Consider the following 17,095-nt stretch of genomic DNA (forward strand, 5'->3'; position numbering starts at 1 on the left):
TCCCGACACCTGCTCAGGGGCTCCTCCTGGCGCGCCCACCCGCCCGGCTCCCGCGTGCTGTCCCGCAGCGCCCCCGGCGGCCGCCCCGGCAGCGCTCGCTGCGCGCCCCGCGGACCCGGGTGCAGACCCAGCCGCGGGGAGGAGATGCGCATCCGCCTCCAGCCTGGCCAAGGACCTCCGGGAGAGTCGCCTTTGCGCATCTTCGCAATTGCCGCGGCCCCGGTGCAAGGCTTGCAAGAGAAGGATCCTCATGGAAACGCCTCTATTGACTCAGGCCCTTTCTGCACACCTTGCTCTTCCCTAGCTGCTCTCTCACCTCATTTATTCATTTATGGTGTGGGAGGAAGTGGCACCATGACCGAGCTTGTAAAGCTGGATGGAATTGGTCTGGAAGGACAGGAAAGGTCAGTGGGAGGAAAGTGTTCCAGGCTGAGGGAATAGCTTGTGTCAAGGCCCTGAGATTTGAGGGAGCTTAACAATGGCAGGTAACAATTAGCACTTACCAGGTGCCAGGCAGGTTCTGAGTGTGTGTCCTGTGTCACTTCTATAATGCTCACACATTGTTACGGGATACATACCATTGGAATCCTATCTTTTTAACAGGTGAGGAAACTGAAGCACACAAATATTAAGGAACCTCCCCCAGGTCTCACAGCAGTGGAGCTGGGCTGGGGCAGGTGGGAACGTGCAGATTAGCTGTTCAGTGGATCCCAGAGAGCTCAGGGGACAAACCGCCAGGGCTGAAGGGGCTGGCAAGGGACAGACTGCGAAGGGCTGTACAGGGGGCTAGATGAGGGATGGGCTAGTAAGTGATTATGGGGTCCCTTATGTGGATTGAAGATTAAACCTCCAACAAATGTATAATGCCCCAAAAAATTACATTTTGAAGTGATCACTTCAAAAAAAAATTTTCAGTATCAATAAATTCTTAAGGTGAATAATCATTTGCTGGTGCCTTAAGCACATGCCTAGTTTGTACCTTACCCAACAGGTAAATTTTCACATGGCTTGTAAACCCCATAAGGACACTGAGCTTTATCCTCAGGAGAATGCAGATTAGCCATTGAGAGTGCCCAAGGCAAACGCAGAACCCTAATGCAGAGGGCAACATGGATAGGCAGGAAGGAGACAGGAGTCGGGCCCTGCAGCTGGTGGCAGGCACAGCTTTTGGGGGGGTGGTTTACAATGACAATGAGCCTCTAATGGTGAAGGAGTGGAGGGGCACAGGATGAAACTCTCTAGGAGGCTGAATCCACAGGGCTTGACTGAGGCAGATGGCGGAGTCAAGGGGTTGTTCCCAAGTCAGCTTGGTCAGGGTCTCTGAATCTTCTGCCCATCCCCTCACTGTCCTCTCTGCACCCTTGGTGCTCCCCTCTGAGTCCACACCACGTCATCTGGGGCCTCAGATCTAGCCTGCAATTCTCAGGATGCATTTTGTGCAATGCTGGGCTCCCAGGCAGACTGCAAGCTGCCCAGTGCTGGGCTGATTCTTACAACAGAAATCATTTCTATCTATTTAGGATGAGTGGAAATAGCCGTGTTCTCTAAACAATGGGCTTCACATTGCCATAAACCTAAACAGCAGGTGTTAGCCACTCCGAGGGGCCTCGGCCCACGGTTCAATTCAGCGAGAGCCACTGTGGGCTGCTGTGTGCTGTGCCTTGAGCCAGAGATCAAGTGGACAAGGCCCCTGCCCCTGAGCGCCCCTCACTCTAACAGGGTGACAGTTGGTGAACACAGTCATTTCCAGAGGCAGAATGTAAGGTGTGTTCTCACGGAGGAGCTGGTGAAGTGTCTGGCAGGGCAGAGGCAGAGGGGCTGGGAAGTGGGGGTTGGGTGATGCGTGAGTGGAATCCCAGACCCCCAGAACGGGAAGGGAACTGAGGTGGGGAAAGTTTCTTGGAGAAAGTGGTGTCAAAACCAGGGCTTTCCCAGCTGCCTGGCCACTCTGTGACCTTGGGCAAGTTACTTAACCTCTCTCAGACTCAGTTTCCCATCCAGGAAAGGGGGCTAATGATCATAGGATTGTGCTGGGCATTAAATGGGAATGTATATACAGCACATAGGACAATCACTGGCATATATAATAGTAAGAAGTCAATAAACGTTACATATTATTATTATTATAAAAATAGTATTGTTATACCATTCAAAGCACTACAAAAATACTTTTTCCTGATGACAAAGGTAACTTGTTTATTATAGTAACTTTTGAAAATATAGAAAAGTAAAAAGATCACCCCCCAAAAAAAGTTTAAAAATCACCCAAACTCATGTTCCAGAGATAATCATTGGTAATATTTGGTATATATTTTCTTACACATGTTTGTGTGTATGTGTATGTATTTTTTTAAGACAGAGCCTGCCTCTGTCACCCAGGGTAAAGCACAGTGGCATCATCATAGCTCACAGCAACCTCAAACTCCTGGGCTCAAGGGATCCTCCTGCCTCAGCCTCTTGAATAGCTGGGACTACAGGCACATGCCACCATGCCTAGCTAATTTTTCTCTTTTATAGAGACAGGGGTCTCACTCTTGCTCAGGCTGGTCTGGAACTCCTGACCTCAAGCAATCCTCTCCCTTCAGCCTCCCAAAGCTAGGATTACAGGCATGAGCCACCATGTCCAGCCTGCATATTCTTAATAGAGAAAACAGGATCATATAGTTTTATTCATTTCATGATATTTTGCAACATTTTATCATGTCATTAATTATTTCACACATATTTTTAATTGGATTTGTGGTATTTTTCATCATATTGTTATTGTAATTTATTTAATCAAGCCTATGTTATTAAATAATATGTTTATATTTTTATGTTATGTACAATACAGTTATGAACAATCTTGTAGAACTATCTATGCCCATCCATAATAATTTCTTTAGGATAAATTTCTAGAAAAGGAATATTGGGATCAAAGGGCATACATACTTTTGAAGATTTTTGATACACATCATCTGTTAATATGTATCCAAATAGCATGAGGATGCCCATTTTCTTTCACCCTTGCCAACATTAGGTATTATTATTAAATACATAAATAAATCTCTGCTGATTTGATAAGTAAAAATATCTCTCTACTGCTGTAATTTGCACATGGAGGGTTGCTATAACTGCTCTCTTCTTTTTGAAACACTCTCCTTCCTTGGCGTCAAGAACATCTGCTCTCTTGCTCCTCCTTCCTCCCTGCCTACTTCTTAGACATGAATATGCCCTGGCTCAGTCCACAGTTCCATTTTCCCTCTTAGGCTTTCGATCTGGCAGTGAGCTCCTCCACCTGGGACTTCAGTGCCATCACACGGTCATGCCCAACTCCAAATATTAATATAATCACAGTGCAGATCTTTCTCTTGGATGCTGGAGTTATATCCAATGACTTATTAAACACTACCCAAGCGAGAAACCTGGAAGCTGACACAGGTCCCTCCCTCCAGATGGCAGTTTACTGATCTACCCTCTAACGCCTCTTGAATTGCAAGTTTCTCCACACCCCGTTACACTGAAGTGTTTCATGTAGCATCTCCTTCCCACTGGTCTCCTTGCTTCTCATTTCATTACCCACCCAACCCTCACTCATTCTGTAGAATTAATTTCTACATAGAAACCTGATATCTCTAAACAGCTCAGAATCCTTGCATGGCCTTTCACTGCTTATAGCAAAATTTCCCAAACTGAGGTTTTTGATGGCTTTTCTACAAAAGAAGTTTGGTAAACACTGTACTCTGTGTTTTCCCTCTTGGGAGAGCCCTCATGCAATTTGTATTTTGTAGGCTCTAAGAAGTCCTGCAGTAAAAGAATCCAGTTTAGCTTTAGCCAGGCATCTTCCAAATGCATTTGACCTCTTGGGGTCCAGGAAGGCACCACGTGATCAAGTGCCCAGCACATGGAGCTCTGGCATCCATCACCTGCTCCCTGCTGCTGATCCCTCTCCACAGCCTGTCTGGCCTCATACACTTGGCTGCCGTCACACGAGACTACTTCCAAATCTCCCTATTTGCAAATCTCCCTATTTGTCCTGCTGTTGACACTTCTGTTCATTTGAACATGTGCTTTCCATGTCCAGATCCCCTCTGCCTGTCTGGTCGAGTGTTAGCTCCCTTTAAGATGCAGCTGAAGCACCACCTCCTTTCCTGATGCCCTCTCCATCTCCGTGGGCAGAGCCATCTCTCCCCCGCTCGTTCCCCCAACTCACTCATTTTATCAAACAGAAGGACATTTATTTATTCCCACATTTGCTCCCTGTCCTGGGCTAAGAGCTTATCGAGGCAGGGACCGTCATCTTAATTTACCTTCTAATTCCAGTGCCAGGCTCATCATGTTTAGGGTTTCAATAAGCATCTGTGAAACTGAGTAGCCTCTATTTCTCTGAAATAGCCTCTGGAAGTGGAGTAGACTCTCAACAGTTTCAGGAACGAATCCCACAACTTTCCTGAATCCATTGAGAAGTGCTTCCACCAAGAAGAACTCGTCATTTCATGGGGGATGAAGAACAGAAATATGGAGCTGGGCTGAAGTGTGGGGGTCGTGGCCAGCAAGGCTCACTCTCTAGCTGTGTGACTGGCTCTCTTGCACATCAGCCACAAATGCAAAACCATGAATTTTCATTACTGAAACCACAAGGTTAAATTCACGATGGCCAACATCTACTGTACATAGAATATGAAAAGAAACAGCAATTTAAAAAAGCAGAGAGAACAGTTTTCCATAAGAAAGATACTACAGGAATGGAGATTATTACCAACACATTTAACCTTTGCATTTTGTGATCTGAAGACCTGCTTAATCCTATCACAGGATCCTATGCTGAGCTCCTATGTCATGACCGTGACAACTCCAGAGGGCACCATGGGGTAGGTGCATGGTAATGCCTCATTAAATGACTGTCGAGGGGCCCAAAGTGTGCCTCATTTGCTTTCCCTGCTGGGTGCACACAAGATGCTGGGAAAATCCAGTCCCTCATGTTGCCAGGCTGTGCTCACACATCATAAAGAAGCAAATAAATATAATGAGACGGTCCTGTCTATGGGGAGTCTTCAGCCAATGGGTCAGGTCACTTTCTACTAATGGACTAAATGCTCCACTTAAAAGTCTGAAGCTGTGTGCAATGGCACCGGTCTGTAGTCCTACCTACTCAAGAGGCCAAGGCAGGATCGCGTGAGCCCGGAAGTTTGAGGTTGCAGTGAGCTGTGATCACACCACCACATGCCAGCCTTACGGGTGAATTGAGAACCCCTTTTCAGGGAAAGAAAAAAAAAAGACACTATCAACAGAGTAGGCAACCCACATAATGGGAGAAAATGTTTGCAAATCATATATCTGATCTGTGATTAATATCCAGAATATATATATTAAAAAGTACCTCATATAACTCAACTATAATAAAAACAACCCAGTTTTAGAAGGCAGGTAGTTTTTTTTATTAATTTTTTTATAGAGATGAGGTCTCACTATGTTGCTCAGGCTGGTCTTGAACTCCTGACCTCAAACAATCCTCCTGCCTCCGCCTCCTGCCTACGCCTGCTAGGATTACAGGCGTAAGCCACTGCATGTGGCAGATAGCCTAATTTTAAAATGAGCAAAAGACTTATATAAACATTTCTCTATAAAAAGATACATAGATGGCCAAATAAGCATATGAAAATATGTTCAATATCACTAATTATTAGGGAAATGCAAAATTAAAACCATGATACCTCTTCACAGTCATTAGGATGGTTATTATCAAATAAAAACAAACACAGAAAATAACAAGTGTTGGTGAGAATGTGGAGAAATCGGAACCCTTATGCATTGCTGGTGGGAATGTAAAATGGTGCAGCCACTACGGAAAAAAGTATGACAGTTCCTCAAAAAATGAAATACAGGATTACCATATTCCAGCAGTTCCCCTCCTGGGTATATACTCAAAAGAATGGAAAGCAGAGGGTGGAATAGAACAGATATTTGCACATCCATGTTCCTAATAGCACTATTCACAATATCCAGAAGGTGGAAACAACCCAAATGCCCATCAACAGAAGAATGGATAAATACCTGTGATATACACATACAAGGGAATATTATCCAGCCTTAAAAAAGGAATGAAATTCTGACACAGACTACAACATGGATGGACCTTGAAGACGTTATACTGGCCGGGCAAGGTGGCTCACGCCTGTAATCCTAGCACTCTGGGAGGCCGAGGCGGGTGGATTGCTCAAGGTCAGGAGTTCGAAACCAGCCTGAGCAAGAGCGAGACCCCGTCTCTACTATAAATAGAAAGAAATTAATTGGCCAACTAATATATATAGAAAAAAATTAGCCGGGCATGGTGGTGCATGCCTGTAGTCCCAGCTACTTGGGAGGCTGAGGCAGCAGGATCGCTTGAGCCCAGGAGTTTGAGGTTGCTGTGAGCCAGGCTGACGCCATGGCACTCACTGTAGCCTGGGCAACAAAGTGAGACTCTGTCTCAAAAAAAAAAAAAAAAAGAAGACGTTATACTAAATGAAAGAAGCCAGACACAAAAGGACAAATATTGTATGATTCTACTCATATGAGAATAATCATATTAATAGAGACAGAAAGTAGAATGGAGGTTGCTAGGGGCTGAGGACAAGGGAGAGGAGGATTGTTTAATAGGTACACAGTTTCAGTTTGGGGAGATGAAAACGTTTGGAGATGGATGAAGGTGATGGTTGCAGAACAATGTGAATGTATTTCATGTCACTGGACTGTATATCCTAAAATGGTTAAAATAGTAATTTTATATGTATTTTACCACAATTTAAAAAAGTAGTCAAGAGAAATGACCGGATACTTGAACTCAAACTGGTCTCTTGAATGGACTAAGGCTTAGTCACTAAGCAGAGTGCAGGGACGGGTATACAGCACCTCTGACATCGTATAGTCCAGTGACTCTGCTCATGGACACACCGTAGTGGCCCAAAGCTGCGTTCATTCCTATTACCCTTCCTGCAGTAGCTGGCGTCCGTGATTGAGGGCAAAGCACTGGCACGGTCAAGGGCCTTGGTCTCTGTAGCCAGGCAGACAGCAGTTCGTATCAAAGCGCCGCCTCAGGCCAGGCGTGGTGGCTCAAGCCTGTAATCCTAGCACTTTGGGAGGCGGAGGCGAGAGGATCGCTTGAGCCCAGGAGTTCGAGGCTGCAGTGAGCTATGATGACGCCACTGCACTCCAGCCCAGGCAACTGAGAGAGACCTTGTCTAAAAAAAAAATAAAAAAAGTCCAGCCGTGGGACATGGAAACTCTTAGCCTCTGACCCCCCCCTGCGTAAGATGGGATCGTAATTGTACCTGCCTAGAGAGGTGTGGAAACAACTTGACCCAGAGCCCTGCCCCCATTCACCCCGGGGCCAGGCTCAGGGCGCACCCTGCACAAATGCCCACGTGACGGATGAGGAAAAGAACCGCCCAAAGGGACAGGCAGGTGTGGGCGTGGCCGCCGCGGCCTCAGTGCCTCGCATCCCCTCCCCGCCACTCACTGCTGCGGGACTCTGAGCCTCACTTCCTCTCCTGGGAAATGGGACCCAAAGGACCTGCCTCACGTGGCTACTGGGCAACTCGCTGTGACTGACGAAGACGGCGGCAGCCACAACGGAGCCACCACTCCTCGAGAGCGTCCTCTGTGAAGCGCTGCGGGGCGGCGCTCACACTCCCCCGGGGGCCGTCGCCAGCGCACGAGTAACTTGGTGGTCACGAGCCCTGTCAGGAAACGGCAGCTGTGTCCTTCCAGCGAGCAGGGGCAGGGGAGGGTGGGCCGGACGGAGCTCCTCGGGCTGGGGGGAGGGTCCGCGCCCTCCCACGCCCCTCCCGCCCCCAGGTGCTGAGCAGCCTGAGTCCAGGGTGGGGGCAAAGCTGGGGGGAGCCTGGAGTCCCTGGCTCTGCCCGCTTGTGCTCCCGATTGGCTCTGCCACCTGGGCCGGTCACCACCCCTCCCTGGGCCTCAGTTTACTCTCTGGTAAAGTGAGAACTAGGGGAGTCAGAGTCCGTGATCACCGAGATCTGTCACCACAGAAAAGGCCAAGGGAGGAAACCGTGGGTCTGCCTCGATTCCCGGCCTCCCCGCGCCCCCCGCCACCCCGTGGCCGCAGGCAGCCTAGCACCAGCGAGAGGTGACAGCAGAACACTGCTGTGACCTCTGCCACAGCTCCCATCCCTCTGAGCCCTAGTCCCCATCTGTTAATAATGCCTACCTCTTTGTTGTGAGGATGCAAAGAGATAATACATGCAAAGTGCTTGGACAGGATGGGGACTGCCTAGCCAGTCAACAGAAAGCAGATCCTACAATTAGGATGGCAAGTCCTGTCCTCAGTGAAGAATGTAATGACTACAAGTTTCAAAGACATGTTTGTCTTTGGAAACCAGAGTTTTTTACTTAAGCTATATATGGACTGGTGGTCCCTGGGATAATTAACCTGCCTCTGGATAGAACCACTAGCCTTATGTATTTTATTAATTGTTTTCAAAAGACCAAATTTAAAATATTTTTCCTTCTTTTGTTTGTTCTCTTTTCTTGATTTCTGATTTTTTTAATGTTTTTTTCTTTTTTCTGAGACAGCCTCTTGCTCACTGCAGCCTCCAACTCCTGGGCTCAAGGAATTCTCCTGCCTCAGCCTCCCCAGTAGCTACAACTACAGGCACATACTACCACATCTGGCTAATGATTTCTGACTTCATTGTTTCCTTCCTTTCTGTTTTAGGGGTTTGTTTTATTACTCTTTTTTCACCATCTTAAATAGAATTCTTGCCTATTTATTTTTAGCAGTTTTATTAAGGTATAATTTACACACCATAAAATTCACCTGTTTTATAATTAGTGTACTATTCAGCAATTTTTAGTTATAGTTACAGAGTTGTGCAACAATCATCAAAATATAATTTTAGAATATTTCAATCACCCCCAAAAGAAATATACCCATTTGCAATTATCCTCCTTTCTACCCTTAGCCCTAGGTGAACACTAATCTACTTTGTCTACATATAGATTTGCCTCTCCTGAACATTTCACAAAAATGGAGTCATACATATATGACATCTTGTATATAGCTTCTTTCACTTAACATAATGTTTTTGAGGGTTCATCTATATTGTACTATGTAGCAATACTTCCCTCCTTCTCATTGCCGAATAGTATTCCATTGTATGGATGGATATACCACATTTTGTTTATCCATTCACCAGTTGATGGACATTTGTGTTGTTTCCCCTTTTTGGCAATTTTAAACAATTGTTGTTATGAATATTTGCTTATGAGTCTTTGGATGTATGTTTTCATTTATCTTGGGGGTTTATTTTTATATATGTATTATTTCCTGATAATGTACTTAAAGATATAAATTTTCCTCTAAGTGCTGCTTTACCTGTGTCCCACAAACTTTGACATGTGGTTTTTTTCATTAGTATTAAGAGCTAAATGTTTCTCAAATTTCTTTATGACTTCCTCTTCCACCAAAAGTTATCTATCAATATGATAGTTTCCAAACATATAAGCCATCATTTTGTTTTATAATTTGTAATTTTTCTGAATCATAGTTGGGAAGCATAGACTATGATATTAATTCCTTTTTTTTTTTTTTTGAGACAGAGTCTCGCTTTGTTGCCCAGGCTAGAGTGAGTGCCGTGGCGTCAGCCTAGCTCACAGCAACCTCAAACTCCTGGGCTCAAGTGATCCTCCTGCCTCAGCCTCCTGAGTAGCTGGGACTACAGGCATGCGCCATCATGCCCGGCTAATTTTATATATATATATATATATATATATATATATATATATATATTAGTTGGCCAATTAATTTCTTTCTATTTATAGTAGAGACGGGGTCTCGCTCTTGCTCAGGCTGGTTTCGAACTCCTGACCTCGAGCAATCCGCCCGCCTCGGCCTCCCAGAGTGCTAGGATTACAGACGTGAGCCACCGCGCCCGGCCAATTCTTTAGAATTTGTTGAGACCTCCTTTATCACCCTAAAATATATATTCTACTTTTATAAATGCTCCATTTGTATTCCTTGAGAACTGCTTGAAGTAGATGGTTTCTCTAGAAGATTCTAACGTAAACAAAACATGAAACTTTAGTCTCCCACACAAGTGCTGCCAAGATCCTCTGAAAAGTTTCAACGGGCAAAGAAAAGTACAGGACCATTGATAACTCTGCCCTCCCTGGCTTCTTAGTTCTTTATCTCCCCTCCACCAATGACCTCCTTCTCCACTTCACTGCACCCCCTGATGTCCGCGACAACCCTTTGCATGATGTCAAAGCCCAGGATGACTGCAGGCCCACAGACTCAGGTCTCTCCAGCTTGCTTGTTCCACCATCCAAGCCACTTCTCCTCTTGCACCTCCTTAATACCTCCAAGCCTATGAACCTTCCAATGTGTCCCTGTCCATCAACTCATTTCTGCCTTCATTTTCCTCTTTAAGCAACTTAAATGTCATGTTTCATCATTTCGATCACTTCCTCACAAACATCCTGGCCTCCTTTGTTCTCCCTTTGTCCTCAGCACCTATCAAAACTCCAAACTGTACACAAATCCAGCCTCTCCTTCATACTTACCTCCAGGCCAGTAAGCATTTCGTAAGAACTAATGGACATGTAAGTGACACTGTGAATTCACAGTCACCAATATCACTGCTGTTAAACAATTCTAGCATGGTTTATTGTTTAGTTATTCTGTCCTCAGACTTCTAGTTTCCCTTCTACTCCTCTGGCTCTCAGAGGATGACTTAATGTTATACTTGGCAGAGAAAACAGAAGCTATCACACACAGCTGCCTAATCCTTCCTTCCTTCCTCCTGTTGAAGGACACTCCTTCTGTGCTAAGAATTCCATTATTCCTGGCTTCTCAGGAACTTTGACACTATGCATAGGTGGGGTGGTTCTACAGGGAAGGAGAGGAGTTAGGAGACAGTTGCAGAGGTGCTTGCATTTTCTCTCCAACAAGTAACCTTTCAATATCTTTCCATTGCTCTGAAGATTTTTTTTATGTGAGATAACTCACTACCTTCGGACCAGCCTGAAGATTTTTTTTTTTTTAAATGCTTGGCATGGCCCTCATATATAGTTCACACACACACACAATAAGAGATGCCAGTAAGCTTTAAATATATTTAAATAAGTTCAACCTCATCATGATAAGATCGATACAATTTAAATTACACTTAGCTAAAATTTCTCACCTATCAAAAGGACAGAAATCAAAAAGTTTGACCATACAAACTGATGACTACTGAGGCTGTGAGAAAACAGGCATTCTTATAAATTCCTAAGGGGAGTACAAAAATGACACAAGCTCTATGGAGGGCAATTTGGCAATATCTGTCAAAATTTCAAATGCATTTACATTTTGACCCAGCAATCATTCTTCTGAGAACGTACTGTATCTCTGCACTAAGAAATTATATATATATACATATATATATGATGATGTGCATATTTAAGTGGATATGATAACATGTATATGTACACATATTTATAATAATATGTGTATATATCAATAATTTTTAACTACTTCATTTTATTCTCCATTTTATCTAAACTATATGTTACATGACTGGCTAACAAGTGATATAAATGGTGGGCGATAATATATTCATCAAATTGTTCTATTGATTTCCAAATCATATGTTGGTTTTTAGAAAGATGCCAATAATTATTCATAAAATAATTATGAATAATTATTGGAATATTATTCATATAACGCAGTTGTCACTAGCTAAATGACCCTCCTGTCTGAGCCATGATTTGACATTAAACCCCTCCAATGCCTGCTGCATTAAATTGATCATCATTAGGTGACTTATATGCTCAATAAGTAGAGAATTTTTTCTTAAAAACAGTGATATTTGGGCCGGGCGAGGTGGCTCACGCCTGTAATCCTAGCACTCTGGGAGGCCGAGGCGGGTGGATCACTCAAGGTTAGGAGTTCGAAACCAGCCTGAGCATGAGCGAGACCCCGTCTCTACTAAAAATAGAAAGAAATTAATTGGACAACTAAAATATATAGAAAAAATTAGCCGGGCATAGTGGTGCATGCCTGTAGTCCCAACTACTTGGGAGGCTGAGGCAGGAGGATCGCTTGAGCCCAGGAGATTGAGGTTGCTGTGAGCTAGGCTGACGCCATGGCACTCACTCTAGCCTGGACAGCAAAGTGAGACTCTGTCTCAAAAAAAAAAACAGTGATATTTGGCCGGGCGCGGTGGCTCACTCCTGTAATCCTAGCACTCTGGGAGGCCGAGGCGGGCGGATTGCTCGAGGTCAGGAGTTCGAAACCAGCCTGAGCAAGAGCGAGACCCCGTCTCTACTATAAAAATAGAAAGAAATTAATTGGCCAACTAATATATATATATAAAAATTAGCCGGGCATGGTGGCACATGCCTGTAGTCCCAGCTACTCGGGAGGCTGAGGCAGGAGGATTACTTGAGCCCAGGAGTTTGAGGTTGCTGTGAGCTAGGCTGACGCCACGGCACTCACTATAGCCTAGGCAACAAGCGAGACTCTGTCTCAAAAAAAAAAAAAAGAAAAAAAAAGAAAAAAACAAAAACAAAAAAACAGTGATATTTATTATTCATGGGCTGAAACTTTTCTTACTTACGCTGAATTAACAGCAATTATATTAAAAGTTCTTCTAACCATTGTAATACTGTGTGAGATTTTTTTTACATTCCAGCATTGTTTTTTTTTGTTTGTTTGTTTTTTGAGACAGAGTCTTGCTTTGTTGTCCAGGCTAGAGTGAGTGCCGTGGCGTCAGCCTAGCTCACAGCAACCTCACACTCCTGGGCTCGAGCGATCCTTCTGCCTCAGCCTCCCGAGTAGCTGGGACTACAGGCATGTGCCACCATGCCCGGCTAATTTTTTTTTTATATACATATCAGTTGGCCAATTAATTTATTTCTATTTATAGTAGAGACGGGGTCTCGCTCTTGCTCAGGCTGGTTTTGAACTCCTGACCTTGAGCAATCCGCCCGCCTCAGCCTCCCAGAGAGCTAGGATTACAGGCGTGAGCCACCGCGCCCGGCCTCCAGCATTGTTTATTGGAGTAGGTAACATGAAAAGTTTTTACATTTTTATATCAAGTCATTAAAATTATAACAAATAATTATATATAGTGAATAAAATTGAGTGCTCCTCTGGAAATTTACTATTAATATTCTCTAACTTAGTAGGTGTGTAACATTTTTATATATACAGTATCTCTACTATTGGCCAATCATGAAGATGATTAATTTGGATGTTATATTTAATTAGTTGGCTTAATTTTAATGATTTTTTTTTTACCTTGAAAACCCACAGAACTTTGCAAGCATCCTTTGACCAAGTTCCTGGAGTTAACAATAACTTAGAAGAATTTAGAAGTTCATTATATGTTTTACTTTTGTTATCAAATAACCACAATTTCCACAAAATTTATTAGGCAATCTAATATTTTTTCTCTCAGATTTAGTACTGCTCTGGTATTCTCTGTTTGCTCTTCCAGCTCTATTATTTATTCTTCTCCACTTTCTTCTGTGTTCCTGGAAACCAACATCTATAGGCTGCAGAAACTGGACTTTTCTCATCTCTGGCTTCTGATTGGGCTAGACCAACCAATGGTGGGCACTGGCGGAGACTAATGGGAGCAGAAAGAGCTCAGGACATTGGTTCCCCCTGGATCCTTCCCTGTCTGGCAGTGGCTGCATTCCTCTACCTAAGGCCGTAACTCCGTCCAGCTGTCTTCTCTTATGTGAGACTCTGCTAACCTGTTCTCCCCTCGTTCCTGCAGGCGCTGGAGTAAGAACACCTTCCTGCTTTTGCTAGTCCTCAGGATAATTGCTTTGCCATCCCTTGTGGATTTACCTGACTTCAAATATCAAAGACTAATTTTTTTCTTTTTTGAACTTTAATCAAATGATTCCATTTATACTTTTTAAAAGTATATATTGTCCAGGTGTGGTGGCTCACGCTTGTAATCCTAGCACTCTGGGAGGCCGAGGTGGGAGGATTGCTAGAGCTCAGGAGTTCAAGACCAGCCTGAGCAAGAGCGAGACCCCGTCTCTACAAAAAAAAAAAAAAAAAAAAAAAATAGAAAGAAATTAATTGGCCAACTAAAAATATATAGAAAAATTAGCTGGGCATGATGGCGCATGCCTGTAGTCCCAGCTACTCAGGAGGCTGAGGCAGTAGGATTGCTTGAGCCCAGGATTTTGAGGTTCCTGTGAGCTAAGTTGATGCCACAGCACTCTAGCCCAGGCAACAGAATGAAACTCTTGACTCAAAAAATAAATAAATAAATAATCATGTTTCCCCGAGAATAAAACAGGGTCTTATATTTATTTTTCCTCAAGTAGACACCCTAGGGCTTATTTTCAGGGGATGTGTTATTTTTTTTAAGCACGGTAAAACAATCTAAATTTATTCAAATATAGTTAAGTCATCTTCTTCTGGACCATCGTCATAACTCTCCAAACCAAAAATTCCATCCTGAATTTCATGTGACTCTATTTCCTTTAGAACCATTGGCCCCAATCTCTCATGTCGAGCAATAGAGCTCTCATGGGGCAGATGAGAAGGGCTGTTCATCTTCTTTACCACTCCGTGATGAAATGCATGGGTTGTGCAGATGCACTGCGTAGCCATGCCTATCACTAGGTCTTATTTTCGGGGTAGGGCTTATATTGTGCAAATGCTTAGAAATTCTGCTAGGGCTTATTTTATGGGTAGGTCTTATTTTCGGAGAAACACAGTATATTCTTTTGGCTCTGGCTCCTTTCGCTCAATAATAGGTCTGTAAAATTCATCTATGCTGTTGCATAAAACAGTAGTTTGTTTGTTTTCATGCTACATAGTATTCCATTATTTATACATTCTATGATTTATAGATGTCTGAGGGTTTTTTTCCCAAAAGTGCATATATATCTCTTGGCTATATACCTATGAATGAAATTTTGGGTCACAGGATATGTATAACTTCAAACTGAGTAAATAATACTATACTGATTTCTAAAGTGGTTGTACCCATTTACCATTCCACCCACATTGTATGAGTTACCATCATCTGTGGGATCTATAGTGATGTCCCCCTTTTCATTTCTTTTCTATTTTTAGAGATGAGGTCTTGCTCTCTTGCCCAGGCTGGGGTGCATTGGCATGACCGTTGCTTATAACCTCAAATTCCTGAGTTCAAGCAATCCTCCTGCCTCAGCCTCCAAAGTAGCTAGAATTACAGGTGCATGACACCACAGCTTGCTAATTTTTAAATTTTTTGTAGAGATGGGGTCACACTATGTTGCCCAGGCTGGTCTCAAACTCCTGGGCTTAAACCACCCTCTAGTCTTAGCCTCCTAATATCCTGAGATTACAGGCATAAGCCACCATGCTAGGTCCCTTTTCATTTCTGACTTCCTTTCTTTGCATGCTTTCTCTTTTTTTTCTTGATCAGACTTGACAGAGGTTTATCACATTTCCCACAAAACCTGCTTTGGTTTGTTGATCTCTTTTGTGTTTGCGTGTGTGTATGTGTGTGTGTGTGTGTGTGTGTGTGTGTGTGTGTTTGCTTTTATTTCATTATTTTATGCTTTTTATAACTTCTTTCCTTCTTTGGGGGAAGTTTAATTTGCTACCCTTCCACTACCTTCTTCATTTTTTTTTTTTTTTTTTTTTGTGAGACAGCAGGGTCTCATTCTATCGCCCAGGCTGGTGTGCAGTGATGTCATCATAGCTCACTGCAACCTCAAACTCCTGGGCTTAAGTGATCCTCCTGCCTCAGCCTCCTGAAAAGCTGGAACCATAGGCATGTGCCACCACATGCAGCTAATTTTTTTTTTTTTTTTTTTAGAGATGGGGGTCTCATTATGTTGCTCAGGTTGGTCTTGAACTATTGGCCTCAAGTGATCTTCCCACTCTGATCTTCCAAAGTGATTATAGGCATGAGCCACTGTGCTGGCCACTACTACCTTCTTGAGATAGATGATTAGCTTATTGATTTTCATCCTTCTTTCTTTTCTAGTATATGGATTTAAATATACAAATTTCTATAAGCATGGCTTTACCTGCATCTCACAAGTATGAACATTTAGCATTTCCTTTTCATTCAGTTAAAGTATTTTCTAATTTCCATTGTGAGTCTTCTTTTTCTTTGACCTGTGGGCTATTTAGAAGTAAACTTATTAATGTTCAGATAAATAAAATTTTTAGTAAAACTTTAAATTCATTTTAGCTTACTTGCATCATAATCAGAGAACAAATTTTGTATTATTCCAATTTATTTGAAATTTATTGAAACTACATTTATGATCCATGTATGGTCAATTTTTGTAAATACTCTGTGCACTTGAAAAGAATGTGCATTATGCATTATTGGGTGTGATGATCTTTGTATGTCAGTTTGATCAAGTTTATTAGTTCTGTGGTTCAAATCTTAAATCTTATTTTTTGTCTGCTTTATCTATCCATTATTAAGAAGTACGTTAATATTTCTCACTGAATTATGAATTTATCTATTTCTTCCTCAAATTCTATCAATTTTTGCTTTAAGTATTTTGAGGCTATCTTGTTGGAAAATATAAGTTTAGAATTATTTTATCTTGCTGGTGGATTAAACTTTTTATTATTAAATGTCCCTCTTTATCTCTAACAGTGATTTTTGCCTGAAAGTTCACTTTGTTTAATATTAATATAGCTAGTTATAACTGCAATTCTTTGGTGAGTATTTGCATAATATATCTTTTTTCATCCTTTCACTCTCTTTCTTATAAACTCTTTAGTTTGAAATAATTACAAACTTCAGAAAAGTTGTGAATAGTACTAAGACCACCTATATATGCTTCACCTAGTTTGCCCATTTACCTTATTATTCTATCCTTTTATATATGCTTTGTATGTATAATATATTATATATTTTACATATATAATATATACTTTATATCAGGGGTCCTCACTTTTTAAACCGGGGCCCAGTTCACTGTCCCTCAGACTGTTGGAGGACCATTGGAGAGTGTGGCGCACATTCCACACATGCGCACTGTGGGCCCGGGACCAGTCGGCTGCTAAGCAGGACAGGCAATGGTGGCAAAAATACCCAGCGGCCCGGATAAATGTCCTCAGCGGGCCTCATGTGGCCCTTGGGCCGTA

This window comes from Microcebus murinus, chromosome 2 (genome assembly GCF_040939455.1).
Source record: "Microcebus murinus isolate Inina chromosome 2, M.murinus_Inina_mat1.0, whole genome shotgun sequence".
NCBI classification, from domain to species: Eukaryota; Metazoa; Chordata; class Mammalia; order Primates; family Cheirogaleidae; genus Microcebus; species Microcebus murinus.